Genomic DNA, 12,215 nt, shown 5'->3' with positions numbered 1-12,215 from the left:
AAAAAATTAAGCTGGTTGAGAGAATGCCAAGAGTGTGCAAAGCTGTCATAAAGGCAACGGGTGGTTACTTTGAAGAATCTCAAATATAAAATAAATTTTGATTTGTTTAACACTTTTTTGGTTACTACTTGATTTCATATGTGCTATTTCATAGTTTTGATGTCCACCATAATTCTACAATATAGAAACCAGTAAAAATGAAGAAAAACCCTGGACTGAGTAGGTGTGTCCACACCTTTGACTGGTACTGCATATAAATTGGCCTTTATTGCTATAGCCTATAGAAATGTATTGAATAAACAATTTATAAATGGCAAAACAGACAGTCCGAAAATAAATCATAAGGTTTTTAAGTGTCTGTCTTATATCTAGGTGATATAAGAAAGCTCAGGAATTATTTATTATTATTTTTTTGACAAATATTTAACATATTTGCACAAACCGACTTACATACTTCCGTATTTTTTTAAAACCAGTACCGGGTTACCTTCAGAACAGTCCCGTGAGATCATAATTGGTCTTTAGGCCAAACTAACAGACAGAAGTTGGCACATTGGCAGCACCGACTTCAGACGGGTCCCATGAGACGAGTCTCATTTTTGTGAGAGGATCGATTTTCGGGATGTCTCCTGGTCTGACAAACAAAGCTGTAGCTCTGCCACTTTCCACCATGGTTGTGGAAGGCGGACTCCGGCGGATGTGGTGTGGATTGAGACGCGGCCCATACAAAACAGATTTCTCTAGCTTAAACAGACGGATTTTGGTGGGGATTTTTTTTCATTATGTTAATTGCTCAACTCAACTTTTTTTTTTTAAGAGCCAGTGTTTCCAATAGCACTTAAGACCATTCCATCACTGTCATGCAGTGCTTGACTTGGACAGAAACAGGTTCCGGGAATTCATTTTGGGTGCCGGTATTGTTTATATTTAGGTGCTCCTGTGATAATTATTCAGCTGCTACTTCATCTGATTTGATGGGTCTTGATTTGCCTTTATTTGGTAACGACATCATGACATGTGATCTCCCATATAAACATACATATTCTGTGAGTTTTCTATGGGTAAAAAGTTTAAGTCTAAAGTAATCCCCTGGCAGTGAAGGGTTTATGGACAGTCGGTATGTGACAAGTCTCGTCTCAGCAGGGGGACAGGAGTACTCTGAACAACTCTGAACTGAGCATCAATTCACCACATGGGAACAACTCCCGAACAAATGGGCTCATCGTAATAGCTGCAATGGAATTGATGGAAAGGTATCAAACACATTTTCATGTTTTTGATACCATTCCATTTATTCCATTCCAACCATTACAATGAGCCCCTCCTCCTATTTGTTCACAAACCAGCCTCCTCTGGTTCAAATTGGCTCCCCCTCCAAATATGCTAAGAGCGTTTGATTGAGTCTCGAGTGACAACTGCCAGATGGGCAGGGATGGGAAATGCTCTTTCGGTATTGAACCCCTTCTGTACCTTCATGGACAATATGTATATGACTGCATTCCACTAGTCAATGTTAGATTGTCGTGATATTTACAAATAGCTATTTACACCAAAAAAGTGTCCTATAGGTGCACGCCTAAGAGGACTATCTGCAAGGACAAAAACCACAGTCCCTTTCAAGCATGAGTGCCTTTACACGGTGTGATGTAAGGGCTTATTTTTTTCTGAACTATAAAACTCTACTGTTCACCCCAATTTTCCTTTGTGTATAGAGAAAGACACTAAATCAAGTGAGACAGATGTTGTCACCCCCAATGCTGTGTGTGTGTGTTTGTGTTTGTGATTGAGCGTGTTTGTGATTGAGCGTGTGTGTGCGTGTGTGCGTGTGTGTGTGTGTGTAAGAGAGAGAGAAGGAGAGCTGTATCCACAGGGGGAGGCCACTGTGGTGACCAAAGGAGGCTAAAAGAGGTCATGGTGGTGTCAGGAGAGTGTGTGTGTGTGTGTGTGTGTGTGTGTGTGTGTGTGTGTGTGTGTGTGTGTGTGTGTGTGTGTGTGTGTGTGTGTGTGTGTGTCTAAGTGTGCGTGTGTGTGTCTATGAAGGGGATTCCTGTTTCCTTTAGTATAGTGTGAGTGGCAGCCAGGCCTGTCCAGGATGAGTCTGATGGGTTTGGATGGCTGCTGAGGCTTGAGTCACACAGCCCTGTGTGCGGAGTAGAGGGTGACAGAGGATCCTGGGGGGAGGCGTGAGAGAGAAAGCGAGAGAAAGAGACTATGGGGAGGGGCTGGATATCAGGGTCCTGTGTATCACTTAGCCAACTAGCATGGTGATGAGGCTGAGGATTCATACATCCGCAGAACAGTGCCTGTCCATCCATCACACACTCCTTCATTTTCCTTTATTTTCTTGTCTTTTATCCCTCGCTCCTCTGGCTCCTCGCCTCTGTCTCTGGTTTGCATTTTCCTTTTCTTATCTGTTTCTTTCTTCCTCTCTTTCTTTCTTTCTTCCTCACATGCCCTCCAGCACCTCCCTTTCGACGGTTCTCCTGCTTCCTCTTCCCATTTTCTCTTGCTCTTTTATTCTCTGTTTCTCTCATTTCTTCTCCTCTCAGCTTGTTGTCTGCATCAGGCTGGTCTAAGCCTCTCTATTGTGCTGGATCTTTTCTTTCTCTTCCTGGGACAGATTCACTTCTATTCCCCATTCTCCTCATGCCCTAGGCTTATGGTACCAAAAAACTAAAGCACAACACAATTTGTATTCTGCGCTAGTCTTTGATAAGGGGGGGGGGGGGGGGTGGGGTAGAAGAGAGATGAAGGAAGAGGGATACAAGGTTTAAAGTCACAGTCGTGGGCTGCTTAAAATTGTTGAACATACAATTTGTTTGGGCGTTACATTGTCAGCACATTCTCTGTTCGTCTGGGATTTAACCCAAAGATCCTGCAGGCTGCGAACACAAAAGCCCAAAACCCTATAATGGTGTTGTTATCGTAATAACTTGTCATTCAGTCTTCTTCTTGTACGGCTCTCAAAATCGTAATTACGGGATTATCTGCTATAAGTAGTACATTGCATAAGTGGCCTATCCGTCAGAACTTTGACATGACATCACGTCACTTAAATATGTTTTGTTGTGTGTGGTTGTTTGCATCAGACTAAATATAAACCAGATATTGAGTATGTTTTCATGTATTTGCATTAGCTCTTAATGTGTTTCCTCGTGCAGTGTGGGTGACTGGGTGGGTGACCACCATCCACGCAGATCTGCACATTCCTTTGCTCATGTTTTTAATGAGTGTGTGCGTGTGTCCGTGTGTGTGTTTCAGTGTAGATTGTCGGAGTGTGTCTGTGTATTCAAACAGAGTAGCTGAAGCCCCTGTCCCATTGACAGTGGCTTGCCTTGTCAGCAGTAGTGGCAGCAGAAACTCTGCCGCCTGACAGCGCCTCTTGTCTTGCAGAAGTGTGTGTGCGTGTGTGCGTGTGTGTGCGTGCGTGTGCGTTCGTGTGTGTGCACGCTCGGCTATATAAACCCTACATTGACCTTTCACCATAAAAGCCAGTCCAGCACTGGGCTTCCACTCCTCCTCTACAGCTCGCCTCTCTTACTCACAGTCACAGACACAGTCTTCACACTCTGCTGGTGGGAGCCGGGGCCGAGCCTGGGGCAAGCTGAGTTGAGTGTGTCCAGCTAGCGCTCTCACACAGAGAAGAGGGAGGGATGGGGAGAGAGATGGAGAGGAAAGAGGGAGAAGGGGATGCACACATTCTTGGTTCTACAAAGAAACAATGTGCGTTGTCATTCATAAAGATAGAAAATAGAGAGAGATTAACACAATCTAAAAGAGCTAAAGTGGCTGTTGGCAACTGGGCACACACACACACAGATAGTATGATTGTGTGTGTGTGTGTGTGTGTGTGTGTGTGTGTGTGTGTGTGTGTGTGTGTGTGTGTGTGTGTGTGTGTGTGTGTGTGTGTGTGTGTGTGTGTGTGTGTGTGTGTGTGTGTGTGTGTGTGTGTGTGTGCGTGTGTGTGCGCGTGTGTGTGTGCGTGCGTGCGTGCGTGCGTGTGAATCTACAGTACTACAGTATCATGACCAAAGCCCATTCACAGATAAGGCTTCAACCGAACACTCCCAAATAGAGAATGACAATAAGCTCATCAGTGTAATACGTGATAAACAGAGACGTTTAGCGCTGGCTATACTGCAGGCCCCTTGCTCACACTGACATAACGATTGCATCCAAAATGGCACCCTATTTGCTAGATAGTACACTACTTCTGACCAGGGCCCATAGAGCTCTATTAAAAAGCAGTGCACTATGTAGGGACAAAGATGGGACAAAGAGGATTTTCGGACACAGACGGGATTGCATGTTTCCTGCATTCAGATGATCTCTATGATGATCAGGGGCCAGTCCGGAATGCTCCCAGCTCCCGTCTAAAATGTATTAGCAGGCCGGCAAAGCAATGGGAGAGAGGAGGGGAGAAAAACGTCCATCATCCTCTTTGCGCATTTTCAGATAATATGACAGCTGATGTGGAATATGATGTATATTGGTCACAACGAATGCTATTCCAAGTCCTGCTTATCTGCTTATCTCTTGTATCACACTGATAATGCAATGACATCTGGTCATCGTAGTCATTGCTAGGAATAGAATAGAACACATTGGAACGGAATAGAATAGAGTTTGGTAACTTCTGCATTTTGCCCACTAAGTTGTCCTTTCTTGGCATCTATTCTCTATGCAGGGAGTAGAGAACAGTAGTTCTAAGAATGAACTGTTCAGCCAGGGACCAGGCAGCAGTCTTCTGTAAGGGACGAATTGTGTAGCCGGTAAGTGAGAAACCATGCGAAACCTTGGGAGGAGATGGAGCAGAAGTTTGAGACCTCATTTAGGGAATGCAGTAGTATCTCCATCGACTCATCCACTTGTCCGTGAAACAGTGCCCCCTGTCTCACGTAGATTAACTGTGGTGCAGAAGGATGCTGTTTTCAGGTCATAGAGCAGGAGTACACTTTTGCAAATGATGTTGGGTAAGAAGCGTCATTTGTTGTGCTGTGCATGTGCATGTGTCTACATCTATGTCTATATATCATCCACATCCACTGACTCTTACTCTTACTTACCCCAAACGAGTAAGGAGTTTAAAGTCACACCGCATCAAAATAGGTCACAATGTTACATTATCATCCCATTTATTTCACCAAAAACGCCCTCCTCCGTGACCCATAAAAAGAAAAATCTCAATCCACTTTCGTCTCCCCTGCCTCTTCCCAGATGACTTCCATCCATCCCATCACACTAATGATCTCATTTAGGAGTTTGTGGAGGTTTTAATTGCTCGGCCTGACTCCTGCAGCGCTGCGGTGGCCTCTGTGTCACTACTAAAGTTAGATTCGCTCTCAGCGACCTCTGTTGCTCGGGCGGTTTAAAAATACGTTGGCCTTAAAAAAAAAACACATGGCCAAATCTTTAAAATAGATCGACTGAACTTTGGCACAGAGTGAGAAGTGTCCCCTTTTCACACCTTCGTTTGGACCGGCAGAGCGCCGGTGATAGAGAGAAAGTAAGAAAAAGAGTGAGTACGAGAGGAAGAGTGAAAGAAGATACATGAAAGGGAGGGTATTGCAGGTGTGGTGGCAATTACATCAGCACCTGGATATTAAACAACAGACAAAAAAATCCCTCTTCCATCAAAACAATACAACAGTTTCCCCCCTCCACACATTGATACACGTACTGCAAGATAACACAGGTAGTTTGTAAAACTAGAATGTCTGAAATCTAGATGCAAAATGTAGGAGGAACAACAGCTGATGTTCCAGCACCATGCATCATTAGCACTAGCCTGGGAGCCAGCCTGTTTCTGCTCTCTTGCCAACTCCTTATGGAATGCCAATGGAGCAGGGAACAGCACAAACAGATCTGGGACCAGGCAACATTAGCACAACAGTCGTAATTCTCTATTAGCAGGTGACTCAAAGTTATGGCTCCCTTCCAGCTTCTGGCTTTCAACTTCCAGCCCTGCAATGCCACTTGGTCCAACATGTGCTTTCATCTGATCAGTAACACACACACACACACTGCATACATACACGCACACATATACACAGTCTTGTATAACTAACCTTGTTGGGACACACAATTCAGTCCCATTCCAAATCCTATTTTTTTATAACCCCTAACCATAAACATAACCCTAACCCTTACCCTTACCCTAACCCCAAGGCATTATGGGCATTATGAGTTGGAGGATGATGTCTAAGTGAATTTTGTTGGCCAAATCTCAAGAGATGAATGCATTGCATAGGTGACCTGACCGTGAGAGTTCATGTAGGTGGGGCTGGAGGGATGGAGGGATGGAGATGGTATTGTGCTGTTCTGCTGAGCAATGGAAAAACTAAACGTCCTCTTCCGGAACGGTGTGTGACCTCTCGCTATGTGTGCATCTAGGTGAATGGGTTTATGAGTGTGTGTGTGTGTGTTAATGCAAGAGTGTCTCAACACAGTAATGAATTGTCATGAGTGTCAAACTACATTGGGATCAATCCCCACGATGCTGACAGGCAGGCAGGCAGCAGCTTCTGAGTTTCCCACTCCTTACAGCAGTGGAGGCTCCTCAAATGAGGAAGAGGAGAATCATCCTACCCAGTGATTTTTTTTGTTGTTGTTGTAAAACATTTAAAAGTTATCCTTTTTAAATCAATCTCTACTAAATATATTCAAATGTCACCAAATAATCTATTAAAACACACATTTGCAATGAAGGTCTTCAGTAGCCTCAACAACACTCTGTAAGGTAGCTTTATGGTGTAGCCGGAGGACAGCTAGCTTCCGTCCTCCTCTGGGTACATTGACTTCAATACAAAACCTACTGTAGGAGGCTCATGGTTCTCACCCCCTTCCATAGACTTACACAGTAAATATGACAACTTCCAGGGGACACTCTTACAGCATGAACTGACATGTTGCCCACCCAATCAAAGAATCAGAGAAGGAATCTAGTACTGAAAGCATAAGCTACAGCTAACTAGCACTGCAGTGCATACAATGTGGTGAGTACTTGACTAAAGGAGAGAGAAAGACAATAGTTGAACAGTTTTGAACAAATTGATATATTACAAAATGAAGGACAAGCAAAAGAGAGATAGAGAGAGAGTGATTTCGTAATTTAAAAAATAATCTGTTTCACTTACTTAGCTAGCAAGTGCAGCTAGCTAGTTTAGCCTTCTCAAATACCCTGCTCAAACAGAGGGATGCTATTTTAGCTAGCTGGCTATGGATTGTCAACACAACACTGGAACTCTTGCAATTCAAGGTGAGCTGCTTACTGACTGTGCACCATAGCGTTACTGCATGATTGTAGCGGGTTTACTAACACATTAGTTCTATTAGCTATGCTGACTACGACATTACTTTAGCTAATATGGTGACATCGATGCAAGCTGTGTGTAGAGGTTATGATATGGTTTGGCTTGAAAAGGTTTTTTCACCTGGTCACATACAGCTGATGTGTTGTGCATTGAAGTTCACAAATAAAGAGAAAAGATGAGAGGAGGAGAGCTCATGGATGCAAGAAGGAATACGTGTCTGCTATGAAAGTGAACTGTGTTTTCGCGTGATCAGGGGTGTATTCATTCTGCTGATTCTGTTGAAAAAAATAATTCTTAAACGGATGCAAACGTTTGCAACTGTTGGACTAAGGATTACACCCTAGATCAGCTAGATGCAGGCAAGAGAGTGCAAGATGGTATTGAATGTGTCACTCTCTGTCCATGTGTCACTGTCTGTCGTCTCAAATGTTTTTTCCTCCGCCAGTGTGCACCTACATTGTAAACTTTCATTCATAGACTAGGTTGTACCATCCTCATGATGGGTATAAGGAACATTGATGGGTATAAGGAACATTGAGTATTATGTATTAGACCGAACCTATTAATGTTATATTGAGCTGAGTGAATGGAATATGAACGACAGTCATCCAAAATGCTATAATAGAAATAAGGCCATGCTCATTAAAAAAAGACCCTTCCTTATCTTAAACGTCACCGACTTCCACTGCCTTAGAGTATAACTACAGCCTGCCACTTCAGCAAAGAGAGAGGAAAATACTCTCTTCTTTCCCCTCCCCCCATTTATTCTCCTCTTTATAATGATGGTGATCTGTTTTTTAATCAGCGCTCTGCACCGGAGGTCGATTAACTCTGTGTCAATTCCCTGTTTTTAATGTCAAAATCTATCAGCGCAAATTGAGAATAGCTTTGTTTAAATTCATTCAATTTCATCTTTCAGAAATGCACATGATGGGTGTGGCTACTTGCAAGTAGCCTTTTAAGTGGGGGAAGCAACATATTATAGTCACATCCCTGTACACTCTTAGAAAAAGAGAACTGAAAAGGATTCTTTGCCGGTCCCCATAGGAGAACCCTTTGAAGAACCCTTTTGGGTTCCACGAAGAACCCTTTCCACAGAGGGTTCTACATGGATCCCAAAAAGGGTTCTACCTGGGACCAAAAAGGGTTCTAACTGGAACCAAAAAAGGTTTCTCCCATAGGGACGGCCAAAGAATCCTTTTGGAATTCTTTATTCTAAGAGTGTAGTTGTGGGTGATGTCTTTCGGACCATAGAACGCAGCTGTGCTTTAGTTTCATACAGTTCAGTTTTGAGGCTGCCCACGTAAAAATTCAAACATGCACTCTGGATCTGTCCGCACACAATTAGCTGGTCCTATCTTAACATCTAACAACCTCTCACCTACACAATCCCACACAACAAATTTCTCTTCTTCCAAGCAATCATGACATTCTCCTATTATTTCACCCACTGGCACCCAGCTAGCTACCCACTCACTCAAACTCACTCAAACATACGTGCGCTGCACACGCAGAAAGGCACCCACACACGTCTATGTGGAATTGGAGAGAATATATAGATAATAAGTAGATCTGTAGTTTGATGTATGTGGGGCTGCTGAGCTGGTACTGGTACTAGCAGGCTAGATTGATCATCTCTGTTGGATTGGTACTCTAATCACATCCATGTTCCATGGTGTCATTAATCTGCCCGTGCCTGAATCAGAGACAGGGATCAGGGATGAGATGTGCTTCATTAAACTGCGGGGCCACATTGCACTGAAGAGGCCTGCTCTGGTCCGGTTTGTTTGCGCACACGCACACGCACACGCACACGCACACACACACACACACACACACACACACACACACACACACACACACACACACACACACACACACACACACACACACACACACACACAATTACATGCTTGAATGCTTGAATTACTCCACTATTTCAGACAGGGTTTGTGGAGAGACGCCTCAAGCAGAAGGAGGATGAAAGTCACTCTAACACACACTGCAGCGGCAAACCATACCAGAGGCAGAACCCTTGAACACATAGCTGCCACCAAGCGGAAGGTGTACCCAACAAGAACTCAGTTCCCCGCACTGACACAACCCTGAAATCTCCCCAGAGTCCCACCCTTCGACCACGCTCCCGTGCACATCCCCATCACTCCTGTCCTGTGCTGTTCTGGGTATCCCAGCAGATCCCAGCTGCCACGAATGCGACAGACACCACTTCGGCGGTATATTTCACAAGGTTGTATTTCACACTCCAAAGAGCCGCTCGCCTCTAAATCAGTGAATCCCTAGAAATTCATGAGATGATATAGACTAGAGTCATGCATCACACCCCTCACGTTCACTTCTAATGAAAGAGGAGTGATGGGGTGTGAAATACTATATGTAGGTAAAAAAGAGATGGAGGATGGATGGAGCAGGGGAAATAAGTATCTTTCTACACACTGGGCACCAACGTCAATTCAACGTCTATTCCAGGTCTTTTTTGTGAATGGGATTTTACGGAGAGGCAGAGCTGCCGCTGCTTCCTGCTTTCTGCAGCTGCACAGCTGATACATCAACATTTTCTTGACATTCTCTCTATCCCTCTCTCTTACAATCCCTATCTCTCCCTGTCTCCATTTCTGCATTTCTGCCCGCTGCATGCATCAAACTGTTCTCTCTTTCTCTATTCTCAGACAGTTTCCTCAAGACCCACCATTTCCATCTACACATCTCGTTCTATATTCCTCTCTTCTCACAAGTAACAGTGCACTGCATTACCGCCTACCTCTCCACACATCTCTTTCTCGTTCCATCTCTCTCTCTCTCTCTCTCTCTCTCTCTCTCTCTCTCTCTCTACTCCCTTTATTCTGTCTGCCCAACCCTCCTCATCTTTCTTTTCCTGCCATCTCATTATGACCCTCATTCCCTCCATATGTCAGTTAATTTTTTCTCTCTTCTCTCTCTCTCACACTCTTTCTTCTCTCTCTCTCTCCCTCTCCTGGTTTCTCCTCTCTGTCCCATTAGCTCCCTTGTGGTTGCTGAAGTTCTCCCCATCGCTCTATCCCTCTCTCTCCATCCCTCTCTCTCCCTCCCGTATGTATTTCAGGTTGCCCGTACTTTGCCGCACCAATGACAGTTTCCCAGAAATGTAACGTCACTCTTACAGACTGCTGTTTGCATGTCAGGAGTGCAGCTCTGTTTCTACAGATGGTATCAAAGAGGAGCAATCTGGAGTGAGAGACGAGGCAATCAGGGAGAAGGGGAAAGGAAGGAGAGGGAGGAGTTGAAAAGGGAAAGTGTCCCAAAGTCTGTCGCAAAATCACACTGATCGTCTCTGTATTCTATAGCCTGCATTATGACAAGCGTACCAACCCGCACCAGCGACATCGCTCATTATTTCCATTTGGACCCCCCCCCCCCCCCCCCTCGCACATTGGAGCAAACACACACCGCTCGGGGACCAATCGGAGTCGCCAGAGTTCAGTTCTTATTTGTGAATGGGATTTTACGGAGAGGCAGAGCTGCCCGCTGCTTTCTGCAGCAGCACAGCTGATACACCAACATTTTCATGACATTCTCTCTATCCCTCTCCATCCCTCTCTCCCTTTCTCTAATTCTCCTCGCTGCATGCATCAAACTGTTCTCTCTTTCTCTGTTCTCAGACAGTTTCCTCAAGACACCTACATTTCAGTCTAAACATCTCTTTCTATATTCCTCTCTTCTCAGTGCACTGCATTATCGCCCCTCCTCTCCAATCCCCTCTCCCTCTTCTTTTTCCACTTCCTCTCCTCTCATTTCTGGTTCTCCCCATTCCCATTCCCTTTCTCTTTCTTTCCCTCATCCTGTCTGCCTCCAGCATCAGTGATAGTTGAGGGAAGCAGAGCCCCTCTCATCTTCCCTTATTTCTTACCTTTGTGAGAGTCTGTGTCCCGGGTTGGTGCTGGAGCTTCACTGGGATCGTCGGACAGTCGGGCAGACGGGCAGAAGGACAGACGGACGGACCAAGAGCCTGGGAACCTTCTGTGAGCCAAAGAGAGAAGGAGAGAGAAAGAAAAGGGAGCGAGAGAGAGAAAAAGGTAGAAAGAGAAAGAGAGCGGGCGGTGCTGCTGAAGAGGGAGCGCTGAGTGGCTGGAGGTGAGATGAAGGGGAGAAAGCGAGAGGGAGGGAAAGATAAATGGAGAGGGAGGGAGAGAGGGGGAGAGGGCTGGATTGGGATAGGAGGGTATTTTGTGATGTTTAAGAGGAGGGAGGGATTGCAGCAGTGGAGTGAGATAGTGGAAGAAGGGATGCGGAGAGGGAGGGTCGCTAGGTAGATGGAGAAGAGTGGAGAGAGGAGGGAGGGAAGTAAGAACTTGAGGCAGAAAAGGAATGAAAAGGTGATGGAAAAGGGAAGAGTGAAGGAGGAGTACAATGTGGAGCGAGGGATGAACCCCATGTAGATGAAGTGCTGATGGAGAGATTGAGTGAATGGCAATGAGAGATAAGAGAGCATGTCAGTTTGTTCTGGGGCCTGGGAGGAGGACAGATGTAGAAAATAACTGGCTATTTTGAGGCTATTTTATACAAGATGCCTCTAGACAGTAGAAGTTCCTGTTCCAACCTGGACTCAGGGGTAGATGTAACATGGTAAAAGTAAACTTTATGATATGTTAGAAATTCAAATTATATGTTAACAATTGCAATTGGTTGTGTCTAATGTTAGCTAGGTGGCTAAGTGGCTAATGCTAACATTAGCTAGGTGGCTAACATTAGCTCGAATAGGGCTTAGGGGTTAAGGTTAGGAGTTAGGTTAAAGAGTTAAGGGTTAGGGTTAGGGTTAAGGGAAAGGTTAGCTAACATACTAAATAGTTGAAAGTAGCTAAAAAGTAGTAAGTAGTTCCTAATTAGCTAAAATGCTAAAGTTGTCTG

General features: G+C 44.7%; 1 protein-coding gene across 1 annotated transcript in view; it reads right to left on the bottom strand.

Moving 5' to 3' along the window:
- Window positions 1-11,462, bottom strand: part of LOC135555870 (parvalbumin-7-like) — a 44,173-nt gene extending 32,711 nt beyond the window's left edge. The window contains exon 1 of the mRNA XM_064988652.1: window positions 11,218-11,462. The gene's annotated coding sequence lies outside the window, so the exon portion shown is untranslated. The remainder of the gene's footprint in view (window positions 1-11,217) is intronic.
- Window positions 11,463-12,215: the final 753 nt, after the last annotated feature.

Source organism: Oncorhynchus masou, chromosome 15 (assembly GCF_036934945.1).
Source record: "Oncorhynchus masou masou isolate Uvic2021 chromosome 15, UVic_Omas_1.1, whole genome shotgun sequence".
NCBI lineage: Eukaryota > Metazoa > Chordata > Actinopteri > Salmoniformes > Salmonidae > Oncorhynchus > Oncorhynchus masou.
Note: the sequence above shows the minus strand (reverse complement) of the source record. Positions and strands in the feature narration are given on the sequence as shown.